The sequence below is a fragment of the Protopterus annectens genome, chromosome 2.part2 (genome assembly GCF_019279795.1).
Source record: "Protopterus annectens isolate FY-2018-M chromosome 2.part2, PAN1.0, whole genome shotgun sequence".
Lineage (NCBI taxonomy): Eukaryota > Metazoa > Chordata > Ceratodontiformes > Protopteridae > Protopterus > Protopterus annectens.
This window is the reverse complement of record NC_056730.1, coordinates 709,510,368-709,530,297: the sequence shown is the minus strand read 5'-3', so window position 1 is coordinate 709,530,297 and position 19,930 is coordinate 709,510,368. Positions and strand designations below refer to the sequence as shown.

Here is a 19,930-nt window from a genome sequence, read left to right as displayed (position 1 = left end):
TGGTGGTGGAATGCAGAAGTCCAGGAAGTAAATCAAAAGAAATGAAGAGTGTAGGAAAAGATGGAAGACAGATAAAATGGACCAGGTAAAGAAAGAAAACTGGTTGCTAACAAGGTAACTAAGAGAACAGTTGCAATAGTAAAGAACAAGGCATCAGAGAAACTCTACTAGCTTCTGGAAAGCGACTCAGAAGATGGCAGAAAGAAACTATCAGGTTGCAAGGCAAAGACAGAAAGATAAAAAAAAAAAAGTCATCAAAGCAGATGGCAGGAGTACATCCAGCAACTTCTAAATGAAGAAAGCTCCATGGAAACTATACTGCCACAAACACAAGCCCATCCTAGAAGAACAGCACTAAGAAAACAAAGACACGGAAAGTAGCAGGCTTACATCAGGTCACAGCAGATATGACCAAGATGTTGGGCGAGTTAGGGGAGAAATGGATCCTGAGGGTACTTATAGCAGCATGGAGAAACAGGCATCCCAGATGATTGGAGAATAAGCACAGTAATGCCAGTGGAAAAGCAAAAAAGGCATTCACAACTGTGAGCAGTATAGAGGTATTAAATTCCTGTTACACTGCTTGAAAGTTTTGGAGAAAGTGATTGATAAACACATATGCAGAGCAGTAGAAAATAAGGTGGGAGGTGAGCAGTTCAAACTCAGATCAGGATGTAGCACAATCGACCTGATGTTTGCAGTGAGAGATAGACTTTAGAATAAGCTAAGATGATTTGGGACAAAATGGAAGAAGGCAAAACGAAGGGAGGGCATCCAGTAAAGAGATGGAGGGACTGTGTGAGAGAAGACTCATGACTGTCAAAGAAGGTAGGAGAGTGGCACTGAATTGAGACAGAGATGGTGACAGTTAAAGCAACACCCCGACACCATGTAGAAAATGGGGGAAAAGAGTGATGATGGTGATGACGTGTTTAGAGCTCTGATTGCCAGGGTGGCAGTAGTATACACATTTTTTGCATTACATGTTCATGGCCCTACAGTGTCTCTGTTAGATAGCAGCACATTGAATGCAAAGATACATTTGATGTGTTTATCCATAGACATAGAGAAAACTGAAGGCTCTGCTACTGGATTTTTGTACAACAATTTTACATCTTCAGGCACCTTGTAGAACTTGTTTGATTTCGTAGGTGCAGGTGGAAAAATCAGGATTAAAGACATGGAAGCAAAAGCATCCAGAAGGGGCACAACTGAAGGCTTAGGAGCCCCTACTTCCAATAATTAATTCATAGTACCTTTTCTGTACATCTGAGACCTTCATAGTATCCCACTCAATGCTGCATCATCTTGGAGATGGTTTCCCCAAAGGAAATCCCGTCCAGTGGGAGTCTGATGATAATATATCCTCATCATCTGAGGCCAAATGTCCGTGAGAATTGAAGGGAAGAAGGAAAGGAAGATGGCTACAAAGATAAGATGGCTTTATGTAAGCCTTGAAAAAAAATCTAGCCATGCCTAAGGAGAGACATGTTTAGTTTTTTTGCTTCTTCTTCACTGGGAAGTTCACTCTAACAAAGCACAGTGGTGGAAAACCTTGATAAGGGTGTCAGGTATCTTTTCTATAATTATAATCTGAGGTATGCCCTCCTGTCCCTCTGGAATAATCATCCTGGGTTCCCCCTTCTCAGATACATGAGTGAGTTATACCATACTGGCCTCCAGCAAGGTCAAGCTAACTAGCGTCTCAGTGGAGCTCAGGTGTATCTCAGCAAGTACAGCTGAGTCAGATTGCCAAAGTATCTGGTTTCATTTTTTTCTGTTTTTTGGTGTCAGCAGGACATATGAGGCCAAGGGTTCTGCCCTTTTGGAAAGTGAGAGACTCTTAACTCCAGTGGGCGGAGCCTAAGCATTTTGACAGAATCAAATTATGTCCTCACATTTCAAACAAATGTTCGTATCTCTGGAATCATAGTGGCTATGAAAGAAGTATAAATGGCAAATTCTACGGTACAAACTATTCTTACAGTGTTCGTATTCTTTAGTTTCTAGATCATAAAATGAATGTTGTAAGTCACAATAAACACAGCAACTATTACAGTTATAGAATTTTGCAAACAGCTTACAATTATCTCAGCAACCACTCAAGTTACACACATACTGTCAGCAGCATTTTATTCATCTAACTGAGAGCTTTCATATGAGGCTAAGAATTTCTGTTTGTGTTGCTTGGTTGTTGAGATATTTAGAAATATGTGAAAAGTGTATCTATATAAATTAATATAATAAAAACAACAGTTAGTATCTACGTACCTGCACTAGACAGAGGACAAATATTAATACAGTTAAGTTTGCCATTGTGTAAGCTTTAAGATGAATTTTTTAAAAAAAACTTGTACATAGCATAGTTTTGGAATTACTTATGCAGACATGAACAAGCAATATTTCATGCCTAGAGGTGTCAGTAGGAAGTAATTGCAGATGCACGTGGAGGCATCACTCGGATGTAAAGATGTTGGGTCTCCAAGTAGATATTAAGGGACTCCCTCCTGGCATGAAGGGTGTCAGGACAAAAGATTGGCAAACTTCATAGATATAATAAGTGTGGTCAGCCCCTAAGCAATACAACCACTGAGGATGGAGGTCTTTATAAGGAATCTGCTTTCTGCAGTCTCACTTCCCTCCCTCTTTCAGCTAACATGAACAGACCCTTATAATAAAAAGAAGGTTCCCCAATGGGGTACTTATCTGTCCAGGCACTGGCAAACATACACAGAGTGTTTAGACTAACAATAATGAAGTCTGCATTTGGACTGGTGCAAGACAGTCTGAGGATCCTACACTCATACATCTTCTTATATACCTGTATGCACATTGGCTGGGGTCATACGCCAGACACACAGAGTGTCAAGAAAGTTCTTTCACTTTGGTACCCCAAAGTTATCCTCATCAGGATTACCCACAAGTATTGAAATACTGCAACAGTCACCTAAAGAAGGACATTTGTGCGTACATTATTAATATATATATATATATATATATATATATATATATATATATATATATATATATATACATACATACATAGAATTGCATGAATTTAACATCATCCCCTGAGTACAGACAAATAACTTTGAGAACTGATCTTTGGGTTTAGATTTATTTAGAGTTCTATAGTATTTTGTTTTCTAATATCTGTTGGCAAGTAATTCCAGATAGCTGGTTCAAGTCTGGAGAAGTCTCTTTCCCCAGTGAAGTTTTGTAATGGTGGCTGGTGAGAATTAAAGATTCACTGAATGCATCTCTAAGATTATATATTTGTTGGCTTACAAGCAACTTTGGTTTTAATGGAGCGCACTGGAGTATAATTATTTAAAATAATCAGACTTTGCCAAGCAGCAAAGTTGCTTGGCTACATATAGTAGCCAACTGAAACATTCTGTCAGGACACAATGATGTGTGTTGTCAGCCACAAAGACAAATCTGTAGATTTTACTGACTGGTGTTTATTGTGGAATGAAAAGCTATCATTGGGAGGCCATAATTCCTGTTTTGGTATGAGCATACTTCTAGCGAATGAGTGACTGGTTTGGGGTGACAGAAGATGAGATATTTTATAGCATAATTCTAGATGTCCAAGCACTTTGTTTACACTCTGTATGTTGGGTGTAGGTTAGCGAGGGGTGTAATGTTAAACTGAGATACCCTTGTTTGTTAACCTGTGGCAAGATACTGCCATTATTCTCTTGAATTAACACAGAGAGCATAATGTGCAGTTTTTATATGGTGGCAAACAGCATGACATTAGCCTTTGTTGTACTGATTCACAATCTATTCTCTGTTCTGTCTCCAGTTGCAATGGAAGCTGAACTCTAGCTTTAATTGGAGATCAGTAGAATACAGGCTGGATGCTATGAGGAATAAATAATCAGCATACATAACATTTAGGTTAGGAATATCATAGGAGAGAACATTTATAAATAAAGTGAGAGAGAATAAAAAAATAGCCCAGTACCAATCCTTGCGGAACTCCTGTGTTAAGGGTACCTTTTTGTAAGAATTTGTTATTGCAGTCGACTTGTTCTGTTTTTGAGATAATCTTGGTACCATAGTACTACAGAGGATCAAAAGTTATGTCTACATGTAAAAGTAGTGCATGGCTAACAATTTCAAAGGCTCTGGTGAGCAGGGACCTGTAAGTGTTATTATAGATGCTGTCTGCAGCTGAATATAATGTCATTGTGCTGAGCACATTACAGAATACATGCCATGTGTTGCAAAGCAGACCGTATTTATGTGGTAAAACATTTGATCCATCGTTGTCTATCTTTGTCCGTTTCAAACATATGGGCTGTCAGATCTAACTTTTGTACCAATTCTGAAGCTTCTTCAGAGCCAGAACTCTGACTCCTCCCCTATGTATAATTCCCTGGACTCCACCTTAATTGTTCAGATCTTGTTTGCTCTGAAAGTCTTTGGATGTGTGAAAGAGCTCTCCCAAAGTGCGCCATATCCTTTGTGGATTAAGGCTTTTCCTACCAAGAGAGTTTTCTCTCTTTCTTGTTTTTAGACAGTGTTAGGTGTGACTTTCTAGTTAGTTTGTTGGAGTAGTTGCTGCTTTTCTATACTCCTCTCTTTCTTCAGTGTTTTTTCAGCCTTTTGGCCAGAATCTCTCCGTATTAAAATAAATAAATAAATATATATATATATATATATATATATATATATATATATATAGGTCTACTTTGTTTCATTGAAAGCTCATTTCTCTGAATTTGAATTCACCCTGACCAAATCGCTAAAAGCTCAAATTACTGAAAACTCATTTCACTGAAGTGAAGTACTGGCACTGTGTAGAGTACTATAAGGCAAGTAAAATGTATATGCCTTTTACTCCACTGTAGTGTGATCATGGAGTTAGTATATATACTTAGGGGGGTGCGGGGGGCACAATCCGCACATGGGGGGGTGTGGTGGGGGCATAGCCCACTACCTAGTTTGGTTTTATATATTTCACCGAAAGCTACTTACAATACCAATGACTAACTCTTTCCATTAGACAATATATACCCAAACTATGTGGGGGGGGGCTACATCCCCCACCCCCCCAACTATATATACTAACTCCAGGATCTCACTACAGTGAGGAAAAGGGCATATACCTTTTACTTGCCTTACAGTACTCTACACAGTGGCAGTACTTCACTTCAGTGAAATGAGATTCAGTGAAATGAGTTTTAAGTAATTTGAACTTTCAGTGATTTGGTCAGGGTGAATTCAAATTCAGTGAAATGAGCTTTCAATGAAACAAAGTAGATCCATATATATCTCTATATGTGTGTGTGTGTGTGTATATACATTTATTTATTTATTTATTTGCATTTTACCGGGATGGTCCAGCTGGGCCAGAAGTGCCCATTTTCAGTGGAGTGCTGGGGAGAAAAGCTCCACATATAAGACATTTCACATACAATACAGAATTTACATTAATAAAGACATTTAGTACATATTATTGACAGTTTATACAATTGGTAAAAAAAACAGTACATAAGTAATGATTCTCAAATCAAAGATATTATAGAAGCAATACAGAGTATATACATGAAAACATTCTATACGAGTAGTTTTCAGCTAGCAAAATTTATATAGGACACCATGCAGTGGGTGCAAAGCAGATTCAGGAATTAATCAGAGACTAGGTACTTAAACTTTTTTTTTTTTTTTTACATATATACATCGGTGTTAGGGCTGGTATTAGTGAGTAGGAACTGTGTGTTCTGGATAATCGTTGTTTTTGCTCTCCAGGTTTTTTCCAGTGCTGTAGCCATGTCTGAACAAATGCAAAAAGTGTTAGGAGTGTCAGCATAAACTTCTACCCCAGGATCCATATTCCAAGTTACATGTCCTTCTGTATCACTGTTGCAATATTCTTGAACACAGGGATGTCCCATCCCGGGCAAGCTGTTGCCCAGCCAGTATGGTAAAGTTTGAAAAGGATCTCGTTTTCTCCATATGTCACATTTATGGTCCTCATACAGAATAAAAGGGACGTACAGACACAACTACCCAGAACTTCTTTTGCAGCAGTTTGAAAACCGTTGTTGTCAGTTGGTTTGAATGTTTTTATTGCTAGTTCTTACTTCTGCTTGGAGCTCCAGGCCATTATGGCCATTCATCCTTTTTTTTTTTTTTTTCCACACGGCAGGGTGTCCCTTCGTACTAACCCTTGTTTTATGCCCAAGGTGGTAAATGTGCTGTCCTTCAATCAGTGGGTACAACTCCCTTCTTTTTCCCTTTTCCCCAGTCTGCTACTGAGACTGTCCTGCATGCCTTGGATTTGCACAGACAGCTCAGGTACTATTTGGATAAAACTAGGACTATCAGTAAGTCTGATCAGGTTTTTTTTTCCCTTTCATCTTAGGTCTTTGGGTTTTGGCTGTTTTTAAGCAAAACCATCTCCTCTTGGATATTTAAGGCAATTTCTTTTTGTTTTTCTTTTCATGGCAAGTCCCTGCTTTTGTTAGAGCTCATTCTACTACGGCTGTTGCCTCTTCCAGGGCCTTCTTCAAGGGGTTGGACACCAAATCCATCCTTGAAGCTGCTGGTCGGTCCTCAGTGCATACCTTTACTAAGCATTATAAGTTGGACATGGTTTTTAGGGCCAAAGCAGGTTTTGCTGAAACCATTTTACGTGGGATTGTTGAGGACACTTCTCAGCCTTCCACCTCTCATTCTGTTTTTTGAGCTTTTTTTACTCTCCCTTTTTTCAAGAATACTGCAACAGTGATGTAAAAGGACATAGTAGAGTTGTGTAAAATCTTACCATAACAGTAGATGTCCTTCTCTTCCCTGTTGCAGTATTCACTTCCTCCAGCCAGCCCTCTCTTCTTGCTTCTGTATTTTTTCCTTCTGGATGTGCATGGACTTCTTTGTCCTATGACAACTGTTATCTTCTGGGGCAATTCAATTCTGAGTAGTTGGAAACATACATCCCTTTTATGCCCTACAATCTGTATGAGGAGCATAAACATGACGAACTAAGCAAACAAGATCCTTTTCAAGCTTTACCCTACTGGCCAAGTGATGGGCTGCCCGGGACAGGACATCCCTTCTTTTAAAAATACTGCAACAGAGAAGAGAAGGACATCTTCTTTTATGGTAAGATTTTACACAACTGTATTTTCTTAATGAGCTCCTTCCAGCCCAGACAGGGGCTACCCCTTCAACCTCTTTCAAGAAACATGACCGACCTCAATCCAATGATAAGGGACAAGAGAAGGAGGCAGATAAGGATAAATATAAAAAGGAGAAAGAAAAGGGTAAATTTCCAGTCGAGACTGCCAAAAAGCACTCTATGGAGCAGATAACTTTCGCTTGGGTCCAACCCAAAAAGTGCTTGAAGATCAGATCCAAGTCTCCTTCTCAGAGAGCTAGATACTTTCCAGGACTGGTGAGTCCCAGATTGCACTCACCCATTCTTCAGGACAGGAGATACTACAGACCACCATCAGTGGCATCATCTACTCATTCATCTCGAAGTCTCACAGAGGTAGATGTTGACAGGAATGAGAAGAAGTTTTTGAGGCCATAAATCCAGCCTGGGGTTATCCCAGTACCATCCTCTAGGAAGGTACCAAGCACCGGCCATTGTATCCATCCACTTCCTGAATCTATACTGACCTATCCTTTGGGTCCACTGTTATTGGATCTAGCTGAACCAGAGCAACTTTGTTGGTGCTGGAGCTGGTGACAGCTTTAATGCTGTTGCCCTATCTCTTCTGACACCAATGCCATCAGAGCAAGAGGAGACTCTGAATCTAAAATTGAGATTCTAGGAGCCATCCCCTCTTGATGCTTCAGCCCTGGATAGCGCAGATCCAAAATCAACTTTGGGTCTGGGAGTCATCAGTGTTGAGGGTTCACTTTCTTCCTTGTATCAGAGAGTATCCTCAGTGCTGGTGATGGCTTCAACCTTCGAGGCCTTTTAAAAGATTCTGGCAAGCTCCAAAGAAAAGATGTCTGCAACCAGTATGGCTCCATCCAAGCCCCAGCTGGGGTCTGCTTCCACACCTCATCTTGTCAGGCAGGGGCAGCCAGTCCCAAGGGCTTCCAAGGAGGTCTGCTTTGTCAGTTACCCTTCTGATTTAGAACTTTCTGTTGCTCCCCCAGAAGGTGTTCGCACAAAGTGAACATGCAAACGGAAGCACAACAGACTCTTTTCCAGAGTCATTCAAAGAAGGCACTGACTTAGAGGAAGGGGAGTGTTTCCTCTCTGAAGACATCACTTTTGGCAATATGCTAGAATAGAAGCGGAGAGAGAATTGGTCAACCCAAAACCCTTTGCCAGATGTTCTTTTTGAAGCCTTTGGTTCCAGACCAAAATTGTCCTGGGTGGCACCACCTGTTGATCCCCTTATCGACCTTATGGGTCAGGGGGCATGGAAGGACCCTGATGTGGTAGTCCCCATTCCTAAGAAAGCATATCGCATCTCAGCTGTGCCTAAGGACAGGAAAAACTGGAGCAAAGGTCCACCAGTAGATGCTACGGTGATAGCAGCCACTAAGCAAGAACTATCAGAAAAGAGTTAATCTGTCCACCCTCCTAAATGACATTCTAGGGTGATGGACAGATTTGGGAAGTAGGCCTATGCATCAACGACCTTCCACCTTAGATCACTGAATTATTTGGCTCACCTAACCTGATTCCAGACAGACTTGACCAAAGAGATCACCATGTCCCTCTCAGGGGAACTTCTGGCAGATGTTCAGAAAAAGTACAGTTTTGTACCTACCATAAATGTAGATGTTCGAAGATCCACATTGCTGCAGTCCTTACACTTGGGTAGTCCGCTGTCCTCGGTCGGCCCGAATATCAAAGTATAAGGCTGACGTCGGTCAAGGCGCATTTGACTGACATCAGGACGTCAGGGTACAAATGCGCATGACCGACGTCATATCCTCAGTCTTTTCTTGCCCCAGATGTCAGAAGACCCTAAAAAGAAAGGTCAAAACCAAAAGACAGCAAACAACCAACCAACCACCCTTGCACTAATAATATGTACAATATATACAATATACAACATATTGACAACCCAACCCACACAACCGCCTCTAACTACAGAGGGGAAGGAGGGAGGGTAAATTGGACTGCAGCAATGTGGATCTTCGAACATCTACATTTATGGTAGGTACAAAACTGTACTATGTTCTTCATCTCACATTGCTGCAGTCCTTACACTTGGGTAGAATCCCAAAGCAGAGGTAAGGGAGGATGGCAAAACTATAAGGAAGCAGGAGCTGCCAAAATGCCCTGCAAAATAGCAGTGGCAAAACCAGCCCTAGATTTAGAATAAAGTGGAAGGTGGTAATGCCTAGAGAAAGTATGCACTGAACTCCAAGTAGCTGCCTCCAAAATATCTTTAGTTGCCACCCCCCTCAAAAAAGCTGTCAAAGTGGCAGTAGCCCTAGTGGAATGAGGCCTAATCCCAGCTGGAATCTCCTTGCCATGATGGGAATAACAGAAAGCAATGCAAAACCCAATCCACTTAGAAATAGTTTGTTTTGACACAGGCTTGCCCTGAGAACTCAAAACAAAAGAAACAAATAACTGCTGAGACTGCCTGAACCCTTTAGTTCTGTCCAAATAATATCGCAACTGCCTGTGTACATCTAAAGTGTGCAAAATCTTTTCCCTTTATTTTGGGGATTTGCATAAAAAGTAGGCAAATGAATAGTTTGGTTTAAAGCCACACTAGAAACCACTTTAGGCATAAAGGAAGGATTAGTACGTAAAGATACCCTATCCTTATGGAAAATTAAGAAAGGCTCAACCGCCATAAGGGCCTGCAACTCAGAAACCCTTCTTGCAGAGGTAATGGCCAACAAAAAAGCAGTCTTCCATGATAAATATTTCAACTCGGTAGTAGCTGCAGGCTCAAAAGGTTGTAGAGTGAGTTTCTCCAACACAAAATTGAGATCCCAAGCAGGAGTAGGAGCTCTACGTGGGGTCTTATATTCTTTGCCCCTCTAAGAAATTGCTTGAACAAAGGATGAGAAAACAATGGTGGGTCACAATCATAGTGAGCCAAAATTACTGCAGCATGAACCTTAATAGAAGAGAAGGACAAACCTTTGTCCAGTAACTCAGTAAGATATTGAAGAGCCACACTTAAATTAGGCTCAGAAACATCAAAATCCTTTGCTGCACTCCAAAATAAAAATCTCTTCCATTTATCTGCGTACACTTTCCTTGTACTAGGCCTTCTAGCTTCCAAAATAACATTCAAAACTTGCTGTGGAAGTTGAGACCCACTATGGTTCAAAACAGAATATGCCAGGCTGTTAGGTGAAGAGAGTGAAGCTTGACATTGAGCAAATGACTGTCCTCCTGAGACAACAGGTGTGGAATCAAGGCAAAGGCCATGGAGGCTCCTGCACCAGGCTTCTCAGTAATGGGTACCAATGCTGTCGAGGCCAATCTGGAGCTATCAAAATCATCCTTGGCTTGTCCTGTCTGGCCTTTAGTAGTACCTTTGGGAGGAGAGGCAGAGGTGGAAAGGCATACACATGAAGATTGCTCCAATTGAAAGAAAGAGCATCCACTTTCCATGCTGTGGGATGAAACCTTTTTGTGCAAAACTTTGGCAGCTGGTGGTTTAGTGGAGAAGCAAACAGATCTATGTCTGGAGTTCCCCATGACACTGTCAATTTCTGAAATACATGAGGATCCAATTTCCACTCGTGGGGATCCATAATTGCCTGCTCAACACATCTGCTAAGGAGTTCTGTGCTCCCGCAGAAACCTTGCCTGAAGATTTAGCTGTAAACTGAGAGCAGTCTCCCACAAAATCATTGCTTGCCTGCATAGAGGATAAGAATGTGTTCCCCTTGCTTGTTGATGTACCACATGACAGTTGTGTTGTCTGTTAGAATCAACACCTGCCCTGGAAGAAGTAAATCCTTGAAAGCTATTAATGCAAACTGGACTGCTAACATCTCCTTCAAGTTGATATGTAGATGTTGTAGTCTGGCAGGCCACTTGTCTTGTATCCACTTTCCATTCAGATGAGCTCCCCAAGCTTTGTCTGAGGCATCTGTCGTTAGAATCTGACTCGCCTCTGGCCAGGTCACAGAGAGTCCCTTGTTTAGGTGACATTCCTGAGCCCACCACAACAATTCCTTTTGAATGCAAGGTATTATTTGAATGACAGTGTCCAGATCCTGGCAGTGCTGTGTCCATACATTTTGAGATACCATTGTAACTTCCTCATATGCAGTTTGGCATTGGGAAGCACCAGAATACAAGATGCCATGAACCCCAAGGCTTGAAGGACTGTCCTTGCAGTCAGCCTGGACTGATGAGACAATTGATGAAAGTAAAGGGAAAGATTCTTTTGTTTGTCCGGGGTCAAAAATGCCATCTGGGATGCTGTATTCAGTCTTACACCCAGAAAGCACATGTCCTGAGAGGGTACTAGACTGGACTTTATTTCGTTCACAGAATACCCCAGGCATCTTAGCACTGCTATCACATATTCCAAATGATGAAGAAGCTCGTCCCTTCCTTGAGCCAGAATCAGGCAATCGTCCAAATAAGGATAGATCTGTATTCCTTTTAGCCTGAGGAAAGCTATCACTGGAGCCAGAACTTTCGTGAACACTCTGGGCGCAGTAGATAAGCCAAAGGGCAATGCAGAGAACTGATAATGAGAAGTCCCAGCTCGAAAACGCAGATACTTCCTGCAACTCAGTCTGATAGGAACATGAAGGTAAGCCTCCTTGAGATCCAAAGTTACCATCCAATGATCTTTGCCCAGCAGAGGTAAAAGTTGTTGTAACGTCAACATTTTGAACTTGGGAATGTCCAGATAAGTGTTGAGGGTAGATAAATCCAAAATTGGTCTCCACGTGTTCCCTTTCTTTGGTACTAGGAACAGGCGAGAATAAAATCCTAGGCCCACTTCTGGCATAGGGACCGGCTGTATGGCCCCTATTTGAAGTAACAGAGAAATTTGTTTGTGAGCCTCTATTCTTTGTTGAGGAGGAACGCCTGGCATGCCTTTGAAAGGAGGCAAGGTATGGAAATAAAACCTGTAACCGTGGTGTACGATATCCAATACCCATCTGTCTTGGGTAATCAAACTCCAATTTTCCTTGAAAAGTGCCAACCTTCCTCCCAAAGGTGCTGCCAGACGAGAAGGCTCTGGCAGCTGAAAAGGTAGGTCATTGGGTCTGTTTACGAAAGGACTGACCCCTGCCCTCACCAAGACTGTGCAGGTGAACTCCCTGTTCTAGGCCTGAAAGAGCCCTGAGCTCTGCCCCTACCACGCCTAGACCTACCCCTAGACTGGGAATCATAAGAAGGATACGCCCACCCCTTGGTAGGCCAATTTCTACTAAACTTCGGAGGCTGAACCTGCAAAAAATCTTTAACAGTCTGCATAGACTTAGCCTTGTCTTCCATTTTCTTTAAGACTGCCTCAACAGGAGAACCAAACAACACATCAGATTGTAAAGGAGCATCTAAAATCCTTGTCTTAACATGGTCAGATAAATTCTGATCCCTCAGCCAGGCGTGCCTGCGAAGAACTGACCCAGTGGCAGCCACCCTAGACGAGGCCTGTACAGTATCAAAACCACATTGCAAAGAATGCTTACCCACCTGTTCAGAAACATGTACTAAATCTTGTAACTCTTTACACTCAATACCTTCCGCCAGAGCATCTACCTTAGACTTCAATTGAGAAAGGAGATAGTTTTGGTATTTCAACATGTGAAACTGGCAATTCAAAGCCCTCATAGCTAGGGTGGAAGAAGTATAAACTTTCTTTCCCCATCTATCCAAAGCCCTGGCCTCTTTATCTGGAGGAACCGGATTTTTGACAACAGAAGCCTTAACACCTTTAGGCCCCTGACTAACAGTTTCTGGGTCTGCCCTAGGACTCTTAAAAAGATACTTATGAGCTTCAGGCACCCTGTAATACCTATCCGGTTTAGCAGGAGCAGGAGGCAAAGAATCAGGATTAAGAGAAGCCTCTGCAAATACATCTTCCACCACATCCAGAAAGTACAGTTTTGTACCTACCATAAATGTAGATGTCCGAACTGGATAGCATCTGCAGTCATAACAAGTGGGTTGTCCTGTCGTCAGGCAGCCCTTCAGTCGGCCGGATTCCAAAGTCCGGGTCCGGCTTCGGCTGATGTCGCACTCCACCCGACGTCATCTCTGTTGGTTCGGTATAAAGGCATCAGCCGACGCCATTTTCCTCAGTGTTTCTTGCCCCAGATGCCAGTAGCCCTCTTGCAGGCTAAAATTTGGATAGATGCCAATGTTTCCAAATAGATAGAGGTAAACACAACAATAAGCATGTATGTACATATACACAAACAAATACACCATAAAAGACTCCCCCCCCAACAGCTAGCTATTAGAAGGGTAAACACCCTAGGAGTACCACAGAGGGGATGGTGGGAGGGTAATCCTGACTGCAGATGCTATCCAGTTCGGACATCTACATTTATGGTAGGTACAAAACTGTACTATGTCCTTCATGGATGCATCTGCAGTCATAACAAGTGGGTAGAATACCATAGCCAACTAGGGAGGAGGATAAAAGTAGATTATGGTGTGTTTAGGATCCCTTGCAGTACAGCAGTGGCAAACCCTGCTCGGGATCTGGAATATAGAGGCAAATTGTAATGCTTGGCAAATGTATGCACGGAGGTCCAAGTAGCCGCCTCAATAATGTCTTTGGTTGCCACTCCTCGTAAGAAGGCTGTGGTAGTGGCTGTTGCTCTTGTAGAATGAGGTCTTATGTTCTGTGGAATTGGTTTTCCATGGAAGGAGTAACAGAATCGTATGCAATTTCCTATCCATTTGGAGATTGTCTGTTTGGAAATAGCTTTTCCTTCCCTTCCTGTTGCATAGGCTACAAAAAGTTGGTCAGACTTTCTGCTATTTTTTGTTCTGTCCAAGTAGTAGCGTAGCTGTCTATGTACATCCAAGGTATGCAGTATTCTTTCCCCTCTGTTTTGTGGGTTGGGAAAGAAGGTAGGTAGGTGGATTGCCTGGTTTAAAGACACTCTGGATACCACCTTAGGCATAAATGTAGGATTAGTCCTCATGGACACTCTATCTTGGTGGAAGATTAGGAAGGGTTGCACTGCCATTAAGGCCTGTAGTTCTGAAACCCTCCTTGCTGAAGTAATCGCCAGTAGGAAAGCAGTTTTCCATGACAGGTGTTGTAGGTCTGCTGTTGCTGCTGGTTCAAAGGGTGCTAGTGTCAACTTTTCTAGCACAAAGTTTAAATCCCAAGCTGGTAATGGTGGTTTCCTTGGAGGTTTTACATTCTTGATTCCTCTGAGGAATTGTCTGAGCAAAGGGTGCGAAAAAACAGGTGTATCAAAGCTGTATTCTGCTGAAATAGCTGATGCATGTATCTTGATGGAGGAGTAGGACAGGCCTGAATGAAGAAGTTCGCCAGATACTCCAGAATGTTAGGCATATCTATGTTTGACACATCTTTTCCTCTTTCCGTACTCCAGATGACAAACCTTTTCCATTTTCCAGCATAGTTCCTTCTTGTTGAAGGTCTGCGTGCTTCCAGAATAATGTCTTTAACTCTTTGGGAAAGTTCTGGAATAGCTGCTGTTATGTGATGTTCCATGCAGTCAGTTGTAAGGTTTTTAGGTTTGGATGTATGATGCTGTAGTTGTTCTGCGTTAACATCAAAGGCATCAGGGAAATTGTCCACATAGTGTTCGAGACATGCTCCTCAGTAGTGGGTACCAGTGTTGTCTTGGCCAGTTTGGAGCTATCAGGATTATCCTTGGACGTTCTTCCTTGATTTTCAGTAGTACCTTGTGTATCAAAGGAAGAGGCGGAATGCATATGCTGTTAGGCCTTTCCAGTTGAAAGAGAGCGAATCCACTTTCCATGCTAATGGGTGGAATGTCCTTGTGCAGAATTTTTGAGCTGGTGATTGAGAGGTGATGCGAATAGGTCTATCTGTGGCATTCCCCATTTCTTTGAGATGGTCTTGAAGATGTCCGGATGAAGCTTCCATTCGTGGGCATCCGAAGTGTTTCTGCTTAATATGTCTGCTAGGGTATTGTCTTTCCCTGGTACAAATATTGCCTGTAACTGGATGTTGTAGCTGAGTGCCAGGGTCCACAGCTCCAAGGTCATTCTGCATAGGGGTATGAATGAGTGCCTCCCTGTTTGTTGATGTACCACATGACTGTGGTGTTGTCTGTCCTTATCATCAACTGGCCCTCTTTGAGAAATGGTTTGAACTTTTGGATTGCCAGTTTTACTGCCAGCATTTCTTTTAGGTTGATGTGCAGTTGAAGTTGATCCTGTGTCCACAATCCTTGCACGCATTTGTCCAGCATGTGTGCCCCCCATCCTAGGTCTGAAGCGCATGTTGTGATGGTCTGGCTTGCTTGACATCTGCGAAAGGGTAGGCCTGGGTTTGACTGGCATGCCTGAGCCCACCATAGGAACTCCTGTTTTAAGCATGGAATTAGTGGGATTTCTGTTTCTAGACTGTGTCTGTGTTGGGACCATAAATTCTTTAGGTACCACTGTAGTTTTCTCATATGTAGTCTGGCAAATGGAACCAAGATTATGCATGATGCCATGAAGCCCAAGGCCTGCAGTACTTTTCTTGCTGTTAACTTGTTCAGTTTTGTTAGTGCCAAGAAGTATAGAGGGAGTTATTTTGTTTTTCTGTAGTCAGGAATGCCATTTGTTTTACTGTGTCCAATTCCGCGCCCAAGAAAGTCCTTGTTTGGGATGGTATTAGCCTTGACTTTTGTAAATTGACTGTGTATCCCAGTGCTTGTAGCAAGTAAATGACCCTTTGTAAATCTGTTGTCAGCTTGCTTTTGTTGTCCCCTTGTAGCAGGCAGTCGTCCAGGTATGGGTAAATTTGAATTCCCTGAAGTCTGCAATGGGCGATTACTGATGCCAGGCATTTTGTGAATACTCTGGGCGCAGTAGATAAGCCAAAAGGCAATGCTGAGAATTGATAGTGCTCTGATCCTGCAAGAAATCTGAGGTATCTTCTGCAGATTGGTCGAATGGGGACGTGCAGGTATGCCTCCTTGAGATCTAGAGTTACCAGCCAAGACTCCTTGCCCAGCATGGGAAGAAGTTGCTGTAGGGTCAGCATTTTGAGACAATGATGTATGTATTTAAGGTGGACAGGTCGAGAATTGGTCTCCAACTTTTTTCCTTTCTTGGAACTAGGAATAGTCTGGAGTAGAACCCCTTTCCTTGCTCTGCTGCTGGCACTCTTTCCACAGCTCTCATGTTTGCTAACTCCATTATCTGGCGTAGAGCCTCTGTTTTTTGATTTGGAGGTAGATTTGGCATTCCTCTTTTGACTGGAATAGTGTGGAAGTGAAACCGGTAACCTTGATCTATGGTTTGTAAAATCCACTTGTCCTTTGTTATGTAGTGCCAGTTCTTTGAAAATAAGGTTAACTTTCCGCCTAGAGGAGCTGCTATTTGTTCCCTGGTAGGCGGGTTTAGGGTTAAGTCACTGTGGTTGTGTTGATGTAGTGGCAGTGGCCGTGTCTGTGCCTCTGTTGTTACCTTGCCACTGTCTTCCTCTGTAGGCACCTCCTCTGGATTGGTTTCTGCCTCTGGAACGTCTATTCCTGCCCCTTTGAAATTTTGTGGAGTCAGGAAAGGACCAATTTTGGCAGGCCAGTTCCTGCTATACCTTGGGGGTTGAACCTGTAAGAAATCTTTAACAGTTTGAACAGATTTTGCCTTTTCTTCCATTTTCTTCATAACCTGCTGGGCAGATGTACCAAACAAACTTGTCTTGTCCATAGGAGCATCTAGCAACTTAGCTTTAACATGATCCGGTAAAGCTTGTTCCTTTAGCCATGCATGCCTTCTTATCACTGTGCCTGTCATGGCTGATCTAAATGAAGCCTCCAGTGCATCATAGCCACATTTTAAGGAATGGTTGCTAACCTGTTGTATGTTATTTACCATATCTAATACATATTTCTTATCAAGAGATTCATCAGTGGTTAGTTTTTTAGTTAACTGATCCAGCATAAACTCTTGGTATTGTATCATGTGAAACTGACAGTTTAAAGCTCTAGCTGAGAGAGTAGCTGAAGTGTAGACCTTTTTACCCCATCTGTCTAAAGACCTTGCTTCCCTTTCAGAAGGAATAGGGTTTTTAGCTAAGGTCGCGGCTACTGCCTTGGGGCCCTGGGATATAGTTTCTGGGTCTGCAAGTGGAGCCTTGTAAAGGTGGTGATGAGTATCTGGCACCCTGTAAAATCTGTCTGGTTTGGCAGGGGCTGGGGGTAAAGAATCTGGAGCGGAGCAAACATCATTGAAAGCATCATCCACCACAGAGAGAACAGGGGGTATAGCCAAGGGCCTGTGCTGAGGGAGGTGCAGAAAGGTCCCAAGTCTTTTTCTGGAGTCTGAAAAATCCTGTTGCTGCCATTGGAACTGTTCTCGCATGGCATGCAAAGTTTCCCCAAAGGAAAATTCTTCTGGTGGGGAAGCAGCTGGGATGGATTCTTCAGCATCAGAATCTTCAAAATTGGAGAAGAGGGCCTCTGGCTGGTCAGTTATGTCTGATTCATCAGCAGAATCATCAGAGGACACTGGCTCGGGGGGCTCTGCCCTAGGTCTCTTCTCTGGGGGCTGAGAGGCCCTGTCTGGGTGAGATTGAGATCCTCTAATTAAAGAAATGAAATCTTCTGCCAAGGTAAGCATTTGAGAACTAGAAGAGGGCCTGGATGGGGGTGGTTTAACAGGCACTGTTTTAGTAGTCTTGGCAGCTTTAGCCCTGGCGAAGGCCTTAATGGACATGGCTGCTGGAGGCCTAGCAGCACCACGTGCTGGGGTAGAAACATCCAAGGGGATGGTGTCTGATAAGTCAACCACCGTAGTGGGTAAAATTTCTGAAGTCGTTTCAAGAGTTGTAGCAGGGGCCTCAGTTGTAGGAATAGGTTCAGCTGTACTTTGTTCAGTTTTCTCGGTTTCGGCCGAAACCGAGACACTCATGTTTGCTTGACCAAGGTTTCGGCTGAAACCGCGGACCGCGAGTGTCGGTCTTTATCTTTGCGTTTTTTGCCAGATTGGGTAGTCGGAGGATTCGACGGCATAATGTACACAAAATCAGAACCGAAAAACTGTTCTGCGAACTCCGACCGACGCCTAAGCGTTCGTCGGTTGAAGGAAGCACAGGCCGAACAGGCTGCTACGTCGTGGGCTGGGCCTAAACAAGGCAGACAGTAAGAGTGGAAATCTTTATGAGGTATTTGTTTCCCACAGTTTAAACAATTGTTAACTTTTTCTGACATCGGCTGAGGCAAGAAAGAGTCCCCAACGGGGTACTTAGCTTTAGAAGTCTTCGAAGTAGTATTCGGTAGAAGTAATCTCTGGATCCGACCGACCGGCACTTGCGAACAGCTTCTGCTTCGGGCGCCACGCGGCAAGAAAGACTGAGGAAAATGGCGTCGGCTGATGCCTTTATACCCGAAGACCAACAGAGATGACGTCGGGTGGAGTGCGACATCAGCCGAAGCCGGACCCGGACTTTGGAATCCGGCCGACTGAAGGGCTGCCTGACGACAGGACAACCCACTTGTTATGACTGCAGATGCATCCATGAAGGACATCAGGAGGAATAGCCAAAGGCCTATGCTGGGGTAAAAACAAAAATTCCCTAAGCCTTTTCCTGGAATCAGAGAAGTCCTGACCTTCCCACTTAAAATGCTCCCTCATGGAATGAAGAGTCTCTGAAAAAGAAAAATCCTCAGGAGGAGAAGCAGAAGGAGTAGAATCATCCACATCAGAATCAGAATAAGGAGAATACTCCTGCAAGTCTTCAGCCGAAGACTCTGAAACATCCGAAGCCTGCTCAAAACTCCCTAGCTCAGGTTCCACCCTTGGTCTCTTATCAGGAGGGGGCAAAGAACCTCTAATCAAGGTAATCAAATCTTCTGCCATTTTAAGCATATGCTTCTTGGGCACAGTTCCTGAAGAACTAGGGGTGACACCAACTGAAGCTAAACCTGGCCTGCCTCTGGGAGAAGCCTTGGAAACAGAAGGAGAGGGCCTAACCACCCTAGGAAGGGAGGGAGTACAGCAACCTGAGAAGCCCCTTCAGCCTGACCTGCCTCCTGAGAGGCCACATCCTGCAATAACAAAGTCTCTCCTGGGACTCCAAAGAAACCTCCGGCGGAACCACCGGCTCCACCGACACCTCTAAAGAACCGTGTCCGCACGGACGGTTCTTCTAGCCTAGGCTTAGCTGCTTTGTCCTTGCGCTTCTTCGAAGAAGCGGCGCCGGAGCATCCGACGGCATTTTATAATTGCACCGCTTCGAAGACTAACCTGGCACAATCTAACCTTCTCTTTATAGTGCGCTTATTGAATCTAGCACAAGAGCGACACCCAACAACGCCGTGCTCAGGCCCTAAACAAGGAATACACAAAGTATGATAATCTCTATGCGGTATCTGTTTCCCACAAGAAATACAGTTATTCACTTTTTCTGACATCCGTAAACCACTGAGGCAAGAAAAACTAAAATATTCCCCAACGGGGTACTTAGCCAACTTTGACTCGGTCTGAAACTCCGAATTCGAAAAATTTCAGAACGCCGAACGGCACTTGCAACGCTGCTTCTGCATCGGACCATGCGGCAAAAAAGACTGAGGATATGACGTCGGTCATGCGCATTTGTACCCTGACATCCTGATGTCAGTCAAATGCGCCTTGACCGACGTCAGCCTTATACTTTGATATTCGGGCCGACCGAGGACAGCGGACTACCCAAGTGTAAGGACTGCAGCAATGTGAGATGAAGAACATCAGTGGACTCCCAGCTTTCCACCCTACAATCTACCTCGAATGTGGCCATGCACCTGCTATCCAATGTAGCCGATGGTACAGTCTGAGAAACGGGCACCGGCCTTACTATGT

General features: G+C 43.4%; 1 protein-coding gene across 2 annotated transcripts in view; it reads right to left on the bottom strand.

The window, feature by feature from the left end:
* The window catches only part of LOC122795778 (transmembrane protein 14A-like), a 399,694-nt gene that overhangs the window by 19,412 nt on the left and 360,352 nt on the right, over positions 1-19,930 (bottom strand). The window lies entirely within an intron of this gene.